The sequence below is a fragment of the Micromys minutus genome, assembly GCF_963924665.1.
Source record: "Micromys minutus genome assembly, chromosome: X".
NCBI classification, from domain to species: domain Eukaryota; kingdom Metazoa; phylum Chordata; class Mammalia; order Rodentia; family Muridae; genus Micromys; species Micromys minutus.
The window spans coordinates 5,359,902-5,383,089 of NC_137970.1; positions in this window are offsets into that span (position 1 = coordinate 5,359,902).

The window sequence follows — 23,188 nt, forward strand, 5'->3', positions numbered from 1 at the left end:
TTCTCAGCATGTTTATCCTTTGAGTAGAGGAAGGCAGTTGATTTGTTTGAGTTAATTTTATATCCAGCTCATACCTAAACCACACAAAGATACTTCAGACCAATTTCTCTCATGAATATCGATGCAAAAATACTCAATAAAATTCTTGCAAACTGAATCCCAGAACACATCAAAACAATAATCCACCATGATTAAGTAGGCTTGATCCCAGGGATACAGGGATGGTTCAATATATGGAAATACATCAATATAATCCACCTTATAAACAAACTCAAAGAAAAAAAGCACATGATCCTCTCACTAGATTCTGAGAAAGCATTCAACAAAATTCAATACCCCTTCATGATAAAAGTCTTAGAAAGATCAGGAATTCAAGGCCCATACCTAAACATAGTAAAAGCAATATACAGCAAAACAGTAGCCAACATCAAATTAAATGGAAAGAAACTTGAAGCAATCACATTATAATCAGGGCCTAGACAAGGCTGTCCACTGTCCCACTACTGGAAGCCCTGACCAGAGCAATTAGACAATAAAATTAAGTCAAAGGCATTCACACTGGATAGGAAGAAGTCAAAATATCACTATTTGCGGATGATATGATAGTATACTTAAGTGACCCCAAAAATTCTACCAGAGAACTTTTACAGCTAATAAACATCTTTGGCTTCCTGTTCTTGTAACAGAGATTATTCATATGTAACTAGTGGAACTGAGCTAAGATAAACTTAGACATATGAGTTAGGAAAAGTATTCTGGTGGTAAAAATTAGTCTGTACTGGTGTACTTGATTTGAAACAGAGTTTCACATTAACAGAAATTAGAGAGTTCATGACATTAAAAATTCAAAGAACAAACTGCTGACTGCTAGTCCAAACTTATAATGGAGGGATGTGTTATTCATCAAAAAATACAAAGAAAGTTCTGTGTTGATAATTTTGTTTTCTTTTGAAAATACCTGTACTAAATAAATTATTTGACAGTTACACACACACATGCACACACACATGCACACTCACAGTGAATTCTAATCACTTTCACCTCTTGCTCTCCTTATATCTTTCCTGTCCTTCTTACCCCTTTCTGCTGGATGTTTATTTTACATATTTGTACCTTTTGTTGTGTTTTGTGACACACTGAGTTTAACCAGAATCATCTGTGTGACCATGGGTTTAGGGCTGTCCATTGGAACATGGTGGGCTTATCTGTTGCTACACAACTTAAGAAAGTAGCTCCCCCTTCTCCAGAATCTACCAGTACCCACTAGTTCTTCATGGAGAGATAGAGACCTTGTAATCCCATTCTTGATCCATGATTTACTGTTAATAGCCAAATCTTGTGCAGGCCCATTTTGGGCAGCTACAGCTACTGTGAGATCACATGATCTTGTACTGGTTTACTCATGCCTAGGATATATCATTTCACATTTCTTTCCTCTATCCTCAACTCTTTTACATTCTTTCTGTACTCGCTTCCATGATGTTCCTAGAACTTTAATGGGAGTGGTAAATATTTCTTTAAGGCCAATCACATAAGTGTCATTTATTCTCAAGGCCCACATATCTCTTCATTCACTGCCTTCACTGCAAAGAGAAAATTTGTTAATTAGAGTTGTGAGTAGCATATTCTATGGATGTAATTATAAATATTTATAAGGCAGTTTGGAATTATGTAAATTTAGCTAAGCAACATTACTAGCTTTCTTACTTTGGTCCAAGATCACTAGAGACATAGGCCTTTCACCAAATTTACATTACCAAGCATAATTACCCCCTTGAGGATCATGCCTCAAATCCAGCCAGAGAACAATTGCTTACCCAATAATCATCATGATACTATTGTACCAGTGGATCTTTGAATCATTTTAAGATGAGAAGAATTAGAGAGATGATTTAGTGGTTAAGAAGATCTCCTATACTTCCTGTGGGCTACAGTTTAGTTCCCAGTACCCATACCCATGGTAGTGGTTTAAAATCATCTGTTACTCCAGCTTCAGCAGATCTGATTTCCTCTTCTGGTTTCTGTAGGAATAGCACACACACACACACACACACACACACACACACACACACACACACACACACACCTATACACATAAAATAAATAAATGAATAAAAAGTTTTGAAAGATGAAATCAAAAAGGCAAAAAGTTTAAAAAATAAAACCAAAAGTCAAAAGCTTCTTGAATTATATTATTTTTTGAGATGGGGGTCTTTATATGTAGTAAAGGATGGTTTCAAACTCATGATCCTCCAGTCTGAGTGCAGGCATGTGCTGCCCCACATAACTCAAAACAGTTTTCAAACACCATTTCTTTTATTTCTGGGGCAATAAACATAAAATTTACTAATTTAATCACGTTTAATGAACAATTCACTGGTTTTAAAATACATTCACACTTTTTTTCTGTGACCGTTGCCACCATTTATCTCCCAAAAGTATTTCACCATTCCAAACAGAGCTCTGTATTTTTCAAACACTAATTCCAATTTCTCTGGTACTCTCTAACTTTCCATCTCTATAACTTTTACTCCTCTTATGTGACTATAATCAAGTAGTATCCCTTTTTTGTCTGCTTTATTTATTTCCCTAGTATAATATCCTTTGGCACATCCATGTCATATTACTGCTTAGAATTTTATTTCTTTTTTTTTTTTTTTTTTTTGTCTTCAAAACAAGATTTATTTTTTTTAACATGAAAATACATGGAAAATACATTGGTCTCTTATCTGTTACAAATAAGACTCAAATTATTAATCATAACAAGAAGTGTTTCTTGAGATATTTCCATCTACACAAAAGACTAACAGCTTATTATTTTTTTTAAAGATTTTAAACATTTTTTGCTTAAAATCATACATTTTTGTCAGTACTGTTTTTTCAGACACTAAAATAAATTTTACATAAAACCATGTGAATATGTTTTTTAGTCAGTACTTGATTTTTTTCAAGGGCTTGACAGTATGCATTGAAAACGTACTAGTTGCAATAAGCATAAAGTACATGCAAAACAAAACGCAACATGGAAATAGTCAAAGTCTTCTTGTTTTGTGAATATATGTATAGTTTTTGTTTTCTTTATTTCTTAGACTTCATACAGTCTGTGAGTTGTTTCTGGGGGAGTGCAAGCCTCTGGGGTTAGTATCCAATTATCAGTGACTGCATGTTATGTCTGTTCTTTTGTGACTGGGTTATCTCACTCAGGATGATCTTCTCTAGATGCAGCCATTTTCTTAAGAATTTGGTTAAGTCATTGTTTCTGGTGGCTGAGTAGTATTCCATTGTGTATATGTACCACAATTTTTGTATCCATTCGTCTTCTGAAGGACATCTGGGTTCCTTCAAGCTTCTGGCTATTATAAATAGAGCCGCTATGAACATTGTGGTGCATATATCTTTGTTGTGTATTAAAGTGTCTCTGGGGTATATGCCCAGAAGTGGAATAGCTGGGTCTTCAGGTAGTACTATATCCAATTTTCTGAGGTATCGCCAGACAGATTTCCAGAGTGGTTGTATTAGCTTGCAACCCCACCAACAGTGAAGAAGTGTTCCTATTTCTCCGTAGCCTCGCCAGCATCTGCTGTCATCTGAGTTTTGGATCTTGGCCAATCTGACTGGTGTGAGGTGGAATCTTAAGGTTGTTTTGATTTGCATTTCCCTGATGGCTAAGGATGTCGAGCACTTCCTCAGATGTTTCTCGGCCATTCGGTGTTCCTCAACTGAAAATGATTTGTTTAGCTCTGTACCCCATTTTTTAATAGGGTTATTTGATTCTCTGGTGTCTAGCTTTTTGAGTTCCTTGTACACCTTGGATATTAGGCCTCTATCTGATGTGGAGTTGTTAAAGATCTTTTTCCAATCTGTTGGTTGCCGTTTTGTTTTCTTGACGATGTCTTTAGCCTTACAGAAACTTTGCAATCTCATTAAGTCCCATTTGTTAATCTTTGACCTTAGAGCTTGAGCCATTGGTGTTTTGTTCAGGAAATTTTCTCCTGTGCCTATGTGTTCTAAGGTTTTCCCTACTTTCTCATCTAATAGTTCCAGTGTATCTGGTTTAATGTGGAGATCTTTAATCCACTTACACTTGAGCTTTGTACAAGGAGATAAGAACGGGTCTATTTTCATTCTTTTGCATGTTGAGTGCCAGTTGGACCAGCACCATTTGTTGAATAGGCTGTCCTTTTTCCATTGAATGTTTACTGCTCCTTTGTCAAAAATCAGGTGACCATATACATGAGGGCTCATTTCTGGATCTTCTATTCTATTCCATTGATCCACTTGCCTATTTCTGTACCAGTACCATGCAGTTTTCAGCACAATTGCCTTGTAATATAGCTTGAGGTCAGGGATAGTGATTCCCGCAGATGTTTTTTTGTTGTTGAGGATGGATTTCGCTATTCTAGGTCTTTTGTTATTCCATATGAAATTGCACATTGATCTTTCCAATTCCATGAAGAACTGGGTTGGAATTTTGATGGGGATTGCATTGAATCTGTAGGTTGCTTTTGGTAGGATGGCCATTTTTAAGATGTTGATTTTTCCAATCCATGAGCATGGGAGATCTTTCCATTTTCTGAGATCCTCCTCAATTTCTTTCTTTAGAGGTTTGAAGTTCTTGTCATACAGGTCCTTTACTTCCTTAGTTAGAGTCACACCAAGGTATTTCATAGTTTTTGTAACTATTGTGAAGGGTACCTTTTCCCTAATTTCTTTCTCCACATGTTTGTCCTTTGAGTATAGGAAGGCTACTGATTTGTTTGAGTTAATTTTGTATCCGGCCACTTTGCTGAACTTGTTTATCAGCTCTAGGAGTTCTCTGGTGGAATTTTTGGGGTTACTCAAGTACACTATCATGTCATCGGCAAAGAGTGATGTTTTTATCTCTTCCTTTCCGATTTGTATCCCCTTGATCTCCTTTTGCTGTCTAATTGCTCCAGCCAGGACTTCCAGTACTATGTTGAATAGGTAGGGAGAGAGTGGGCAGCCTTGTCGAGTCCCTGATTTTAGTGGGATTGCTTCAAGTTTCTCGCCATTAAGTTTGATGTTGGCTGTTGGTTTGCTGTATATTGCTTTTATTATGTTTAGAATTTTATTTCTTTAATGGACCATCTTTCCACTATATGTGAGTTGTGAGTACTTAATTAAAAATATTTGATTTTCCTATTTTTATTCATTTTATTTGAATGAACATATGAAGTAGTGATGGTATTTTCTTTTCTTCAGTTCTTTCTTCTTCTCCTCCTCTCTGAATTTTTCTGTGTGCCCTGACTGTCCTGGAATTTGTTGTTAGACAAGTACACCATCATGCCTGACTTCCCAGACCCCCCTGGAATTTTCATGCACCTTTTATTTCGCTTTTCATTTTCTCTTCATTGTCCACAGACCACTCCACTGGTCTTCTTTCTTCCTTACCCCGACACATTGTGCTTTCATATCATATGTCATTCTGCTTATTGGTTTGTATTGTTTCCACATTTTATCCATCTTGATAAGCAAAGAGAGAAACAGATAGACAGTGAAAATTAAGTTCACATACTTTGTAACAAGGGCAGAGGATGAAACACTTCTGGATGATCTAATATTTCATTGGCTTTGCTAAGTACCTGAGGAAATTGTTCTCTTCAACTTTGCTAAGTTTCTTGGAATTTTCTTAAGAACGTTTCTGGCTGAGTTATGTTTCACCAAGTACATGCATGACTAAGAGTTCTTTCTAAGTTAGAACTATAGCTTATGAAGTAGCTTTGGAATTGCCCAAGAAGCAGTGGCCAGATTTCCTCACCATCCAGACAGGTTCCCACTGTCAGAAGTCTGCAAGGAAGCTGTCCCAAGAAGTCTGTTGAGATAGCAAGGTTGCTCTCTTCTGCCTAAAAAAGAGTTTCTGAAGTTCTCCAGCTGCCACTTATAAGAATGGATTGGGGTAAGGGATATATCTTTAAGAGAAGTAGAAAATCCAGAATACCACACTAATGTTTCAGTAGAAGCTAGTAATTTAACATATGTACCACATCAATCAAGCTTCATATAACTGCATCTTAGACCTGATGATTCTGTGGTCCTCTGTTATTTTGCATTATAAAAGGATTTGCTATCCCAAATACCCTTAAGAAAACATTATTTGAAGAATAAGCACCAATAGTTTTTCTCACTCACAGGTTTTCTACAGGGTAATTGTGCTTAATTGAAAATCGAAGGATCTTGCCGTATGTCAGTAAGCTTTTAATTTCAGGATTAATGCACACCAACCACTTTGAAATCCAGTCTTTCCAAAAGATCATCAGTTTAGCACAAATTTCTATATTATTGAGCAGATACTATTGAGCATCAAGGTCCCAAAAACTTTTTTTTAACATCCGAAAACCTCTTAAAGGCTATGGTATCTTCATCGATATACAGCATAAGAAATAACTCCAATTTCAAGATATTAATTCACTAAGGAAAAAAGCATGCTTGCTGTATTTGAATTGTAGAAAATCAGGGAGACCAAAAGCAAATTCAGAGTTCTTTGATTAAAGGTTAAGTGCAGTTTCTTTGTGTTGAACTTTCTAGAAGGAGCTACTGAAATATTTGTAATACATAGAAATCACGCGCTTGCAGAATCTTTTGCCATCCTAAAATACCTCAGCATTTTAGTTTCTCTTTCCTGCTCCAAATTTATTTCAAAGAAAAGAGAAGTTTACATGATTTTGTAATTTTAGGTTTTATTATAACAAAAGAAAAAATTATATTAACATTTTGAGGTTGTTCTTTTTAAAAGATTTTTTGAGATATGATGGTAATTTCATCAATTATTTAACTTGAAACCAAACTTCTTATGTTGAAATTTCTGTGATTGTTATTCCTATAAACTCAAAAAGATAAAGAATGCTCAGTGTTAGATCTGAAAGAAATCTCAGCATATATTCTATCAAAACCCTTCCACTTATGTAGCTAAAGAGTCGTAACTAAATTATCTGTCTTGGGGAAAAATGGCAATATGTCACCTACTCGTCTAGTTTCTATGACAATGAAGACTTCAGAGGTCCTCTCAGTAGTAATATAGTTCAAGGTTATGGGAAATAGAACACAAGTCTAGATGTTGGAGAGTGAAGCTTCTCCCTCACAGGTGTAGATTAGTTCTCTAGGCAATGCCAGTGAAGGCTAGTCCTTCTTCATTCTTCAGGACATGTGAGAACTTTCAGGCACTCAGAGAAGATCCCCTGTAATTTATCCAAGACTGTCCCCTAAAATATCCAACTTCTGAAATGTTTATTCTTCCCACACGTCCCATTAGGTCAGTTCTTCTTAATCGTTCCAATTTTTTTTTTAACTCATGTTGTCGTGACCCCCAACCATAAACATTGATACTTCATAACTCTAATTTTGCTATTGCTATGAATCTTAATGTAAATATGTTATTTCCAATGGTCTTAGGCAACTCCTGTAAAAGGGACATTGGACCCTTAAAAGTTGAGAACTGTTGCATTAGATTCCCTATGATGATGATGATGATGATGATGATGATGATGATGATGATGATGATGATGATTCCTATCAGACCTAGCTAGAATATAAGAATACATCAAACTCTGCAGCCCTTACACAGCCTGAAGTTAGCCTGTAAAAGGAAATACCATTATATGGTAATGGCTCTGGAAACCAAACAAAATCCTCTATTTTCACTGAAGTCCAGTTATGGAACACAAGAAAAACTAGCAACCTTGCAGTACATTCATCACAGAACAGAAAAGTGCAGCCAAGGCTCAACAGAGTTCTCTGAATAAAATTCCAATACTTTTGCATGTAGGTGAACCTGAATTTTTTTTTCATGTTTTTATTCTGAAAACAATGACTTATGAGTTGGAAATTGCAAGGAGCAACCAGTTGGGGCAAAAGCAAAGAAGATATAGGAGTGAGGCTATTGGAGAATATGGTCTTTTTTATATCCGAATAAATTAATGTAAAAAATTATCAGGTAAGAGCTGGGAACATGGTTCATTAGAGCACCTGATCAGAATCAATTTCCAGCATCATAAATAAATAAATAAATACATAAGAAAATAAATGTGTAATTTTAAGAAACAACAGCACAAGACAAAGACTTTGAACTTTCCTCATAATCCTTATTATGTGACATTATGATAGAATCTACATCGGCAGACAGTTTTGACATTTGAGTAGACTGCGCTTCTTATTGTTGCTGCAACAAGTTGCTGTAAACTCAATGGCACCAAACAATATAAATTTATGATCTTATACCTTGAGAGACTAGGGGACCAAAATTATCCTAATTGTGGTTAAATCAAGATGTCACCCCAAAAAGTGTGCTTCCTTTTGGAGGCTTTCAGGGAACAATCCAACTCTTGCCCTTCCTAGCATTTTGAAGTTGCTTGAATTTCTTGGCTTACAGTTCTTTCTTCCAAGTTCAAATCCAGCAATATCCCTTTTGTCTCACATTGCTTTGGTGTGTAACTCCCTTTCTTACTCTTCTAAAAATCTTTCATAACACTGGACCCACCTGGAAAGTATAAACTCTTTTCCCTAGCTCCATCTCCAGTTTAAATGAAATCACACATGCAGAGCATCCTTTGTCATGTAAGAGTACATATTCATTGGTTCTGGCAATTAGGTTTCGAATATGGTCTGGAGGTGTTATTCTGTGTCTCGTGCCCCACGTCCCACTAGCAGGAACGATGTGCAACAACAGGATTCTTCTGCGAACAACCTCTGAGCAGGGGACCATGTGGAAGAAGAATGCACTGCTTATAAATGCCCAGAAGACTCGTGTTGCTACCTGATTGGTGCGCCCTCCAGTAACTCATTAGCATGCCCCGAGAGCGGGCTGTGACGTGTGTGGTACATGCGCACTATGTCTCTCGGGCTGGGCAACGGCTCTGATTGCTGAGTCATTGGCAGGAAGCCGGTGCCATCTTTGGGTGCAGCACAAACAGCTCTCAACAATTCTGCCTACTACAGCAACCACATTATAAAATTCTACCAGATCTGAGAATGGCATTTCAGACAATTCACACTGACTTTCTTTAAAGTATTACCTCCTGGATCCTCTTGAGTTATCTTTGCCTATCATGCCAATAGTCCAGTATATGGCTAATCTTAGTTTGGAGGAAGATGAGAAAACAGAAACCCAAAGAATTAAATACAGATCTCCAACAAAACTCCAAGTTGAGACAGGTGGGCTTCCCAGGCTCTGCTCAACATGCTTCTTCCTTTCCTCCAGGGACTGTGTTCTAGAAAACTGAAAGAGTGAGGAAGTATCACTTTGAGTGAAGTTGTCTGGTGATCAGGGTGGGGGTGGATGAGGAAATGGAAATGCCATTCTATCTACATGTAGTAAAATGAACAGCCGCATAGTGGCTTAACTCCCAGATCCAATTGCCCCCTTGTACAGAGACCACCACTACCACCATCTATTCCTCCTGCTCTTCTGTCTCCTTTTCCACCTCCTCTCCTCCTTTTTAGAGGGCCTCACTATGTAGCTCAAACTGCTTTGGAGTTTTTCTGTAAGCCAGAATGAGCTTAAACTTGCAATCTTCTTGCTTATACCTCCTAAGCATGGAGATTACAGGTGCATGCTGTCACACATAGCTTCTACTTCCTTCTAATCTTTTAGTAGAACTATACTGGACTTGCTCCACTTAATGTGTCCTCCATAAAATATTTAAGGTCTCCTCTTTCCTTAATGTAGTAACAATTGAGTGAATTTTGAGAACTAGAACAGGTTTTGGGGTCAGGTATTTCAGATGGATAATGAGAATGAGATTGGCTAATGGTGAGATAAGTTGACTTTGCAGTAACTGGCCTTCATCCACTTCTCTAACCTTATGTCTGACTGTGTTCTTGCTGTGTACCAGTCACACTTGCTTTCACTCTGAACCTGAACTAGAACTCTTTCTCAAAGTAGCTACAGTCACCTGGATCTCATTATTCAGCTATAAGACCAATTACTTTCTAGAAAATTAGTTAACTTTACTAATTAGGAAGAGTAGGTATTTCTACTTTTCCAGACACAACTCACATAGGTTTCCTTTTAGTTCCTTGATAGTTTAGTCCTTTTAACAATATTAATTTTCCCCTCCCTTCTCTCCTCTTTTTTTAATCTTCAGCTTAAAGTACCTTTAGCTGTATTTTTTAGTCTGTTGCTGTATCTCCAGCACCTACATCCCTAGTACATGACAGAAATGAGATAATAGCTAGAAATGATTATCAGAATACAGATATTAATGTAATGTACTCATCTGAGATTTCTGTTTTGTGTAAAAACTATCTATGTTAAATTTTATTTTCCTTCTTCTCATTAACTGTTTGGTCTGTATGAAGTCTCTTTATCCTCCCAGCTCTTTCTCCTCCTCATCTCATTTCCTCAAAGCCATGTTGTGGGTTCCTTTTTCCTTATAAGTACTTAAATTATGTTTAAGTAAAGTCCCAGAAAATTAGGAAGTCTAAAAAGCAAGTGATTACTAGTGAAACTTTAGAGACCATTGTTGCCTAAATGTAAGCGACTGTGGGTTCCTTTGTTTTTCTAATCAAAAATACATCTGGGGGCTTGAGAGGTGATTTAGTGGATAAAAGCACTTTCTGCTCTTTCAATTTCAGTTCCCAAGACTTACTTCCGGTGGTTCACAGGCACTTGTAAATCCAGCTCTAAAGGATAGGACACCCTCTGCAGGCCTCTGAGGAAAATCATACTCATCTGTACTTATACTGACACATACACATAGACATATATATTATTTTTAAAAATCCAACCAAAGGTCTGGAGGAATGTCTAAGACGTTAAAAACAGTGGCTGCTCTTTCAGAGAACACAGGCTTGTGTCTTAGCATTTATATAGCAGCCGCCAGCTGTCTGTAATTCCAGTTCCAGGGCCTCCTACCCTCACCACAAATGTACAAGCAAAACACTAATGCACATAAAATAAAAATAAAACAATAAAATATTTAAACTCCCTCTAGCAATGGGCCAAAATGCCTTGTTGGTGCTGTTCCTACATCATTCAGGCGTAGAGCAGATGGCTGTCCTTTGTTTATCCTAGCTTGATGCCTGGCTTTGTGGCCAAAGCTGTCATGTGCCAAAGTTGCATAAAAATCAAATTAAATCCAATCCATGCTGTGCAGTACAGGATGAAGAAGACAGAGACCTGAGGACTGCCCCACAGATCTCTCCAGTGCACAGCACAGGTAGGCCATAGATAACCACTTGCCACCATGACACACAACATGGATGGAGGATATTAACAGGGATTTACCAGATGTGTGGCCAGTTTGCAGTATGAGATGCCCTAATCTCTGAGTATTTGGTGGTCAGATAGGAGAGAATGAGACATTGAGGAGCTTGGCAATTATGAAAAAATATGGAACTGAATACTCAAGGATGGAGAGTAGTCTTGTTAATGGCCAGCCTGCCACCTGGGGCCAAGGTGAGATCCCAGCCTGAGCTTCTGCTGAGGAGCATGTCTGAGTCCTTGGTGAAGCAGCAGCAGTGTTCATGTTTGTGGTTCTTGTTAACACTAGAGAATATGGAGATGTTGCTGGTCCAAACAGCCTCCAGGTACCAAGTGAATGCCCAGGGGCTGTGTATAAATGGCCTCACACCTCACGGGATGTGGTGCTCTGGAGAGCTGGCTCTTTTTCTCACCTACACCAGCACTTGGGAGAGTGGGCCCAGTGCCTTTCCCTGGTAGCACAGTGGAGCTGGGCATGGTAGCAAGTGTAAAGATGATCCAGCCCTGAGGGCAAGATCATGGGAAACCTGGTCTGCCACCTAACCGATATAAGGTAGTGTGGGAGCAGGGGTGATGCCTCCCCAACTCTTGCCCCTCACCATCTGCCACAGACAGGAGAGTTGACCTGAAGGTCATGAGAGTAGGTGAGCTGGCCCTGTTCCTTACTGGCTGCATCACTAGGGTGAGTGGAGCCTGAACCTTACATGGGCAGCACAGTAATGCTGGACCTGTTTGAGAGACAGTGCCTGAGAGTGAGAGAGCACAGGAGAGGTGGCCATGTCACCCATGGTAAGGGTGCAGAAGTGATGTCCATTATACCCCTTGCTGCCACTGGCAGCAGTTGAGAGAACTGGTCGTGGGGTCATGGGGACAGGAGAGCCAACTCTCCCTTACAGTTCCCCCCTGTGACTGGCTGTAGCACTTGGGTGAGGGCCCTGGACATCATGTATGCAACAGTGGAGCTAGCCCCGATGGTAAAGGCATGGGTGAACCAGACCTGAGGGTATGAGAGTATGAGATTAGGAAAGGTGGCCCAGCCCTTCACAGGCTGAAGCACTTAGGAGATCAGTTTCTGCACCTTGACTTGGCAGCACAGTAGAGTTGCTCTAGAAGCATGGGTGTGGGTGAGCTGGCCTGAGGACATGAGAGGAGAAGAGCTAACCCTGACTCCTGCCTGCCCATGGCAGCATTGGGTGGTCAAGCCAGAGCAATGTTGAAGAGCTTGCCCTGGTGGTACAAATAAAAGAGAGCTGGTAGGCTGACTAGCTCAGCTACTATCCAAACTCAGATCCAGGGGTCTGAATTGGTCCATCCCAAAATCTATAACATCTGCAAAAAGTTGGGATGCATGAAAGTTCCAGTCCTGTTCCAAAGCTGAATAAACTCCATGACACGGGGCAACAACAGGATAACTGGGAGGACACTGGAGTGTCCTGATGGGGATTCAATATTGATGGTATCACAGAAGTCAGAGGTCTCAAGCTCAGACCAATAACTTACTGCAATGAATACTTGAAACTGAAGTTGTGTGGACAGATATTGCATCTCAAATTGCGGGACACAATTCGACATACTATAGTTTCTGAGATGTTTTCTATGCTTTGTATTTATTGTTGTTGTTGTTGTTGTTGGTGGTGGTGGTGGTGGTGGTGGTGGTGTTGGTGGTGGTGGTGGTGGTGTATGTGTGTGTGTGTGTGTGTGTGTGTGTGTGTGTGCATGTTGGAGGTTGAAGAGAGAGAGAGGGAGAGAGAGGAAGAGATTTTGGGAGGATGTTATAAGGGTTTTTAAAACACTTTAATCTTCCTTTTATTCTACCATCCACCAGAGGTAGTTGAAAAGAAAGAATATGCAGAAAATGGACCTGTTTTAAAATGGTTCTTTGAAACAACTCCCATCTGTGTTGTCTGGAAATCAGCAGTTTGGTTTACAGGTCAGCAGCAGCAGCTCCATCCACTCACAGACACTTCATGGATTTGTCAGCAGTCTAGTTTGATAGAGACAGGATAGCAAACTCGAATCACTAGTGGTCGTACAACCTATCAGAGACAGCCAGGCTTCAGCCAAATCATCACAAATAAACAGGAGGAGTTTGGACCAACAGGAATGCCAAGAAAAGTTCTCAGCTGTGTCTCTCTCAGCAAAGTGAAGATCAATGAAGACACAAAACCAAGAAATGTTTAGCTACATAAGTAAGCTGAGCTCAGCCTCTGTCACTTTCTGTCAGGGTCCTTTTAATATTCCCTCTAGACATTACATGTCCTCCGTGAGCCTTGCCTCAGCACATTTCTTGTCTCTTTATGAGAGTCTATCTCAGCTAACATCACTCTGTCAATCAGCGCAAATCTGAGGGAACAACAAGAAACTGTCATATCTTTGTGGGTCCTATGTCAGCTCTGCCACAAGACATGGGAGAATGGGGAGGAAGATGCAGAAAGTTTGATTGCACTTATTCCACACCACTTCCAGGGTGGGTGTTGGGTTGTGGGGACACACTGGGACACCACTGTAAAGGGAGGAAAGCACAGTCTGAGATGTTGGAACACTGGAGCTGGCTTGAGGGTCTCCAGGTCTGTGGCAATGAAGTGGGGGACATGGGGTTCTCAGACACTTGGACATCCAGTCTCCACTAGGAGTTATAGAAAAGCTGAGACTAAAGTAGGGGCCCAGTGGCTGGGTCTAGCCTGGGGCCGGGGGGAAGGGGGGATCTGTCTGGTCCCAAAGTGATTGTCTTTTTGGCTTGGCAGGCACGGGCTTGGTGGTGGTTGTGGCTGGGAATACAGAGAGGCCTTCCACTGGAGATTAAACAATGACTCTGTAGGTAAAGGCATTCTCTAGGGCTCCTCATGGCAGATCCAGATGAAAAGAGGCAGTCCATGGTTTTAAGGCATTTATTGCCATGGCAGAAAGTAGGTGTGTAAAATCATACCCCACTTCTCAGAGTAGGCCTAAGATTAAATACCTTTTGCAGGGAAGAATATCTGGGAAGAAAAACTTATTGGAAATGCCCCCAGGGCCTCTACGTACCTTATTAGCATGGAGATCTCTGTCTTAAACCTATGTGACCAAAGGTCATATCTCTTTTCCAATTATCTTGGTCTGAGATGTTAGGATGCCTCATCTACACATGGAAGGGCTTGTGGAGTTACCTTTACATAGTTGATGTCCACAAATCTATGGGGATGGGAGTGGCTATGTGATAGGGCCCTGGCGCCTGATGTCTGGGAGCAGACAAAGCTACTACCATCCTTTTACGGTCTACTGGCCTCAAAGCCTTTAGTTCAATCCAGGACCAGTCTACCATTCACTGTGAACTTCCTCACAAACTGTAGCACTCCAAAAAGTTTTTGTTTTTGTGTTTCTCTGTATAGAATTCCAACAAATGTAGCTCAACTAGGCAATGTACGGCAGACAAATATATGTGTATTTGTTACTAAATAATCCATCATTATGTGTCTTCTTACCTGTTTGTTTTAGTAGAAAATTTTTTCACCTGTGTCTACTTCAGAAAAAAAAAACAAAAAAAAAAAACAAAACAAAAAAAAAACATTCTTTATGAGACTGCCTTAGCCTTTTACCTGTGTCCACTTCAAGAAACCTCTTTTCAAACATTTATTTTAGTAAAAAAAAATCTAGTACTTTCAAAGAACCCTTAAATTTTCACTTTAGTGAGGGACAGATGTGAGATAATGGTGAGATGAGAAGGCCTCAGGTGTACGATGTAAATCTCACAAAGAATCAAAGGTTTAAAAAACAAAACAAACAACAAAAAAACCAGTAAAACCAAAAATATAATGCAAGAACTCACAAGCAATTTTCTACACTGCTAAGCATACAGTGATTGTCCATAATTGTGTATGACATGGTAAGAAGTCTTTACTCTTTCATAAAGTCACGGGAAAGATATGCAAACCAAGAGCAGTAAAAGAGAAGCATTTTAGAGGTCCTGGTAAACTTACTTACCTTACCCAGATTACAGTGGGGAAGACTCTATCTAGGGTAAGCAAGGCCTAGAAGGATGTTCTGTTATTAGTCCTTTCTTCCATTACTTGTAGTTGGCAGAAGCACTGGGAGCCCTGCAAAACACTCAATAGGACCAAACTGTCTTGGAGTTTTCTTTGAAGAGAAAAGAAACTCTATGGAGGGCAGACAAAACCCTAGGGCTATAGAATTTTAAAATCAGAAACTCTCCCACTGTAAATTAAGTTATTAGCTAAAATAACACAGTGTTAGATCTAGGCTAGAACTTAGGACTAGCTTGGAGACTTGTGTAACAGAGAAGAGAAATAAACTGCTTAAGGTAGTTTTCTCATCAACCATCCTAATAAATAAGAAACACAAATCTGTACTAACAGATATTTTGGCCATATTTTATTTCTATTTTTGTATACATTTAAAAAAGATGCATCAAAAATTTAAATTAGTATAGCTGGGAAAATAAAAAATATTCTTCCTTTCTAGTCCAGAAAGATAGCCAGGTCACAATCATCAGAACTCAGGGCCTGTGCATAGACTCCTAACCACACAGAAGAGCTTCAGAAATGCTCTTCAACCTGAGCCCAGTGGTGAGCCCCTTACTTTACCCCCACACTGACTATCAGGGAGAGACAGTCTGGAACTCTCTAGGCCAGAGAATGTGGTGCTCTCTGGGAATGCATCTATTCCAGCCCAAAGAGAGGCCAGTCACTGCCATCAGGACTCACAGCCTGCCCTCACACATCTGAGCACCCAGAAGAACTTCTGAATCACTCATTAATTTGAGCCCACAGAGAGAGAACTGGGTCACCTCCAACAGAACTCACTGCCTGCAAGCAAAGAGCACCTAGGAACAAATTCCCCCGGAGCCCATTGGCCCTCAGACCCACTGGAGAGACAAGCTCCAGTCAGAGACAACAGGATTACCTAATAGCATAGATAAAAAGATGGCAAGAAGCAAGAGGTAAGAACCTAAGCAATAGAAACCAAGAAAATGTGGCAATATCAGAACCCAGTTCTCCCACCACTGCAAGTAGTGGATATCCCAACACACCAGAAAAACAAGACAGGGACTTAAAATCATACTTCATGATGATGATGGACGTACTTGAGAAGCACATGAATAACTCCTGTAAGGAGTTAAAAGAAAACACATGTAAACAAGTGGAAGCCCTTAAAGAGGATGACAAAAAATCACTTAAGGAGATACAGGGAAACACAAACAAACAGGTGAAGGAGTTGAAGACAGGAAAAAAACAATAAATAAATCACAAAAGGAGACAACCCTGGAGATAGAAAACCTAGAAAAGAGATCAGGAGTAATAGATGCATCACCAACACAATACAAGATAAGGAAGAGGATCTCGGAGGCAGAAGATAACTTGGAAACATTGATACAACAGTCAAAGAAAATGTAACAATTAAAAAGCTCCTAACCCAAAACAACCAGGATATCCAGGACACAATGAGAAGAACAAATCTAAGGATAATAGGTATAGACAAGACTAAATATTCCTAAATAAAAGGCCCACTTAATATCTTGAATGAAATCATTGCGGAAAACTTCCATAACCTTCAGAACAAGATGACCATGAACATTCAAGAAGCCCACAGAACAACTTCTGACACATAATAGTCAAAACACTCAATGTTCAAAACAAAGAAAGAATACTAATAGCATTGAAGGAAAAAGGACAAGTAACATATAAAAGCAGACCAATCAGAATCACACCAGACTTCTCAATAGAGACTATGAAAGACAAAAGATTCTGGACAGACATCATACAGACCCTAAGAAAGCACAAACGCCAGGCCAGGTTACTATATCCAGGAAAAATCTTATTACCATAGATGGAGAAAACAAGATATTCCAGGACAGAAGCAAATTTACAAATTATCTGTCTGCAAATGCAGCCCTGCAAAGAAAAATAAATGTAAAACTCCAACACAAGAGGGAAAACTACACCCTAAGAAAAACAAGAAAATAACTAAGCAAGAAAACCAAAAGAAGAAACACACAAAGATATAATTCTAACTCTAAAAGCAAAAATAGCAGGAAACAGCAACCACTCACTATTTCTTAATATCTGCTAACATAAATGGACTCAATTCCCAAGTAAAGAGAAATGCATTATCAGACTGGATACATAAAGAGAATCCAGCATTTTGCTGCATACAGGAAATTCATCTCAGAGACAAAGACAGACACTATCTCAGAGTAAAAGGTTGGGAAAAAAACCTTCTAAGAAAACATCACCAAGAAGCAAGCTGGAGTAGCTATTCTAATGTCGAATAAAGTAGATTTTCAACAAAAAAATTATCAAAAAAGATAAGGAAAGACACTTTTTACTCATTACAAGAAAAAATTGTCAGGAGGAACTCTCAATCCTTAACATATATGCTCCAAATACAAAAGCACCCATATCCATAAAGGAAACACTACTAAAAAAATAATATATGAAACCATATATTGTACCACACCTACTAATAGTGGGAGACTTCAACACCCCACTCTCATCAATGGCCAGATCACAGAAGCAGAATCTGAACAAGGACACAGTGAAACTAGCAGAGGTTATGAACCAATTGGAAATAATAGAGATGTACAGAACATTTCACACTAAAACAAACAAACAAACAAACAAACAAACAAACAAAAAAAAAACTCCTTCTCAGCAACTCGAGGGACCTTCTCCAAAATTGATCATATAGTCGGTCATGAAACAAACCTCAATAGATATAAGAAGACTGAAATACTCCCATGCATCCTATCAGATCACCATGGCTGGTGTTTAACAAAAACAACAAAAGGCTCATATACACATGGAAGTGAACAATGTTCAACTCAACAATAGCATGGTCAAAGAAGAAATAAAGAAATTAAGGATTTTCTAGAATTTAATGAAAATGAAAGCACAATATACCAAAACCCATGGGATGCAATGAAAGCAGTACTGAGAGGAAATCTCATAGCTCTGAGTGCCTCCAAAAAGAAACTGGAGAGAGCATATACACTAGCAACTTGACAGCACAGATGAAAGCTCTAGAACAAAAGGAAGCAGATACACCCAAGAGGAGTAGACACCAAGAAATAATCAAACTCAGAGCAGAAATTGACCAAATAACCTACATCTGATAGAGGGCTAGTATCAAATTCAAACTGCGTTCTCCTTAGAGCTGGAAAGAGCAATTTGCAAATTCATCTGGAATAACACAAAATCTAGAATAGCAAAATCTATACTCAATAAAAAAAAACTTCCAGGGGAATCACCATTCCTGATCTCAAGCTATATTACAAAACAATTGTGATAAAAAAAAACTGCATGGTATTGGTATAGAGATAGGCAGGTAGATCAATGGAACAGAATTGAAGACCCAGAAATGAACCCACACACCTAAAATCTCTTGATTTTGACAAAGGAGCCAAAATATTCAATGGAAAAAAGACAGCCTCTTCCATAAATGGTGTTGGTTCAACTGGCAGTCAGCATGCAGAAGAGAGCAAATTGAACCTTTCCCATCTCCTTGTACGAAGCTCAAGTCCAAATAGATCAAAGACCTCCACATAAAACCAGGCATGCTGAAACTATTAGAAAAGAAAGTGGGGAAGACCTTAGAACACATAGGCACAGGGAAAATTTTCCCGAATAGAACACCAATGGCTTATGCTCTAAGATCAAGAATTGACAAATAGGATCTCATGAAATTGCAAAACTTCCTTAAGGCTAACAACACTGTAAAGAAGTCAAAACGGCAGCCAATAGATTGGAAAAGGAATTTTACCAATCCTATATCTAATAAAGGGGTAGTATACAATATATACAAAGAACTCAAGAAGTTAGACTCCATAGAATCAAATAATCCTATGGAAAATTGGGGTACAAAAGTAAACAAAGAATTCTCAACTGAGGAATATCAAATGCCCGAGAAGCACCTAAAGAAATTCTCAACATCACTAGTAATCAGGGAAATCCAAATCAAAACAACCCTGAGATTCCACCTCACACAAGACAGAATGGCTAATATCAAAAAATCAAGTATCAGAACGGGGCGCAGCCGATCTGCCACATAGATCAACAGCTCCGAAAGCTTTAAAGACTGGTGAATAGGAGATCTGGGCAGCCAGGGAGCAGAGAGATCTCTGCTGAGTGCGCACAGTAAGCTCACTCCCTGTCCTGCCCTCCCTGATCCAGGGACCAGAAACAGAACTTTGGAACTTCTCTTCCCACCCTGCGACTCTGAAGCATAGAACAGGGCTCGGCCCATCTGCCACCTGGACCAGTGGAGATCCAGGGACACAGACCAGATACAAGGGAAAGGCGAGAATATATCACTGACAACAAAATGGCAAGAGGAAAGCGAAAGAGTATATCCCAAGGAAACCAAGACAACCTGGCAACTCCAGACCCCAGCTCTCCCATAACAGCAAACATTAGAATGCCAAACAATCCAGAAAAAGAAGACACAGATCTGAAATCATACCTCAAGATGTTGATACAGATACTTAAACAAGAACAGGAGGAAAAGCAAAAAGATTCAGAAGCTTTTAAAGAGGAAACAAGAAAAATGCTCAAAGAACACAAAGAACCAGTGGAAAACACAACCAAAGAGATGAAGGAATGGAAGAGGGAATTTAAAATGGAAATTTACACAATAAAGAAATCACTAAAAGAGATAACCCTAGATGTAGAACATCTAAAAAAGAAATCAGGAGTCACAGAAGCAAGCATTTCCAATAGATTACAAGAGATGGAAGAGAGAATCTCAGGGGCAGAAGACAACATTGTAAACAGAGACAAAACAGCCAGAGAAGATGCAAAAAACAAAAAGCTCCTAACCCAATATGTCCAGGAAATCCAGGACACATCGAGAAGACTGAACCTAAGGATAATAGGAATAAAAGAGGGAGAAGAGTATCAACTAAGAGGCACAGTAAATATCTTGAACAAAATTGTAGAAGAAAACTTCCGTACCCTCAAGAATGAGATGACCACGAGCATAGAAGAAGCCTTCAGAACTGCAAATAGGTTGGACCAGAAAAGAAATACCTCCCGAAAAATAATAGCCAAAACACCAAGTGCCCAAAGCAAAGAAAGAATACTAAAAGCAGTAAGGGAAAAAGGTCAGGTAACATATAAAGGCAGGCCAATCAGAATCACACCCGATTTCTCAAGAGAGACTATGAAAGCTAGAAGAGGCTGGACAGACATCATGCACACCCTAAGATAGCACAAGTGACAGCCCAAGCTTCTATACCCAGCAAAACTATCAATCACCATACATGGAGAGATAAAATATTTCAAAACAAATCAAAATTTACACAATATCTGACCACAAACCTAGCACTACAACGAATTATAGGTGGAAAACCCAATACAATGAGGGTAAATACAGCCTAGTAAAAACAAGAAAACTCCTAAACAAGAAAACTAAAAGAAAAAAAAGACACAGACACAACTCAACCCACAAAAGCAATAATGGCAGGAAACAGAAACAATTATTTCTTGATACCTATTAACATAAATGGACTCAACTCCCTAATAAAGAGACATAGGCTATCAGATTGGATACATAAACAAAATCCAGCCTTTTGCTTCATACAGGAAACTCATCTCAGAGACAAAGACAGACACTATCTCAGAGTAAAAGGGTGGGAAAAAACCTTCCAAGCAAACAGCTCCAAGAAGCAAGCTAGAGTGGCTATTCTAATATCGAATAAAGTAAATTTCCAACCAAAAGTTATCAAAAAAGATAAGGAAGGACACTTTTTACTCATTACTGGGGAAATCTGTCAGGAGGAACTCTCAATTCTTAACATATATGCTCCAAATAAAAAATCACCCACATTCATAAATGAAACCCTACTAAAGCTCAAAAAATACATTTCACCCCACACAATAATAGTGGGAGACTTTAATACCCCACTCTCACCAATGGACAGATCATGGAAACAGAAACTGAGCAAGGACACTGCAAAGCTAGCAGAGACTTTGAACTAAACAGAATTAATAGATATATACAGAACATATCATCCGAAAGTAAAAGAATATAACTTCTTCTCAGCACCCCATGGTACCTTCTAGAAAATTGACAACATAATTGGACACAAAACAAGCCTCAATTGATAAAAGAAGATTGAAATACTCCCATGCATCCTCTCAGATCACCATGGTCTACGGCTGGTCTTTAACAACAACAAAGACAACAAAAAGCCCACATACACATGGAAACTAAACCACGCTCTGTTAAAGGATAGCAGGGTCAAAGAAGAAATAAAGAAAAAAATTAAGGATTTTCTAGAATTCAACAAAAAGGAAAACACAACATACCCAAAACTATGGGATGCAAAGAAAGCAGTATTGAGAGGAAAACTCATAGCCCTAAGTGCTTCCAAAAAGAAACTGGAGAGAGCTTACATCAGCAACCTGACAGCACAGCTAAAAGCCCTAGAACAAAAGGAAACAGATATACCCAAGAAGTGTAGAGGACAAGAAATAATCAAAATTAGGGCAGAAATAGATTTAATAGAAACAAAAAAAAAAACATTGAAAAAATCAACAAAACCAAGAGTTGGTTCTTTGAGAAAATCAACAAGATTGATAAACCCTTAGCCAGACTAACTAGAGGGCAAAGAGAGAGTATACAAATTAACAAAATCAGAAAGAAAAGGGGAGACATAACAACTGAAACTGAGGAAATTCAAGAAATCATCAGATCCTATGACAAAAACTTATACTCCACAAAATTGGAAAATCTGGAGAAAATGGATGAATTCCTAGACAAATACAAGATCCTAAAGTTAAACCAGGACCAAGTAAACCATCTAAATAACCCTATAACACCTAAAGAAATAGAAGAAGTCATCAAAAGCTTCCCAACCAAAAAAAGCCCAGGTCCAGACAGGTTCAGTACAGAATTTTATCAAACATTTATTGTGGACATAACACCAATATTCTCCAAACTATTCCAAAAGATACAATCAGATGGAATACTAACTAATTAATTTTTTGAGGCTACAATAACCCTAGTACCTAAACCACACAAAGACTCTAAAAGGAAAGAGAACTTCAGACCAATCTCACTTATGAACATTGATGCAAAAATACTCAACAAAATCCTTGCTAACCGAATCCAAGAACACATCAAAACGATCATTCATCATGACCAAGTAGGATTTTCATCCCTGGGATGCAGGGATGGATTAATATAAGGAAATCCATCAATGTAATCCACCATATAAACAAACTCAAAGAACAAAACCACATGGTCAACTCACTAGATGCTGAAAAATCATTTGACAAAATTCAACACCCCTTCATATTAAAAGTCCTGGAAAGAACAGGAACCCAAGGTCCATACTTAAACATAATAAAAGCTATATACAGCAAACCAACAGCCAACATCAAACTTAATGGTGGTAAATTTGAAGCAATCCCACTAAAATCAGGGACTCGACAAAGCTGCCCACTCTCCCCCTACCTATTCAACATATTACTGGAAGTCCTGACTGGAGCAATTAGACAGCAAAAGGAGATCAAGGGGATACAAATCAGAAAGGAAGAGATAAAAACTTCCCTCTTTGCCAATGACATGATAGTGTACTTAAGTGACCCCAAAAATTCCACCAAAGAACTCCTACAGCTGATAAACAAGTTCAGCAAAGTGGCTGGATAGAAAATTAACTCAAACAAATCAGTAGCCTTCCTACACTCAAAGGACAAACATGTGGAGAAAGAAATTAGGGAAAAGGTACCCTTCACAATAGTCACAAACAATATGAAATACCTTGGTGTGACTCTAACTAAGCAAGTGAAGGACCTGTACGAAAAGAACTTCAAACCTCTAAAGAAGGAAATTTAGGAGGATCTCAGAAAATGGAAAGATCTCCCATGCTCATGGATTGGAAAGATCAATATGGAAAGCAGAGCCTGGCCTACCTGCCAGGCGGAACGGCGGCTCATAGAGGCTGAGCAACTGCGATTGGGAAGTGAAAATTAG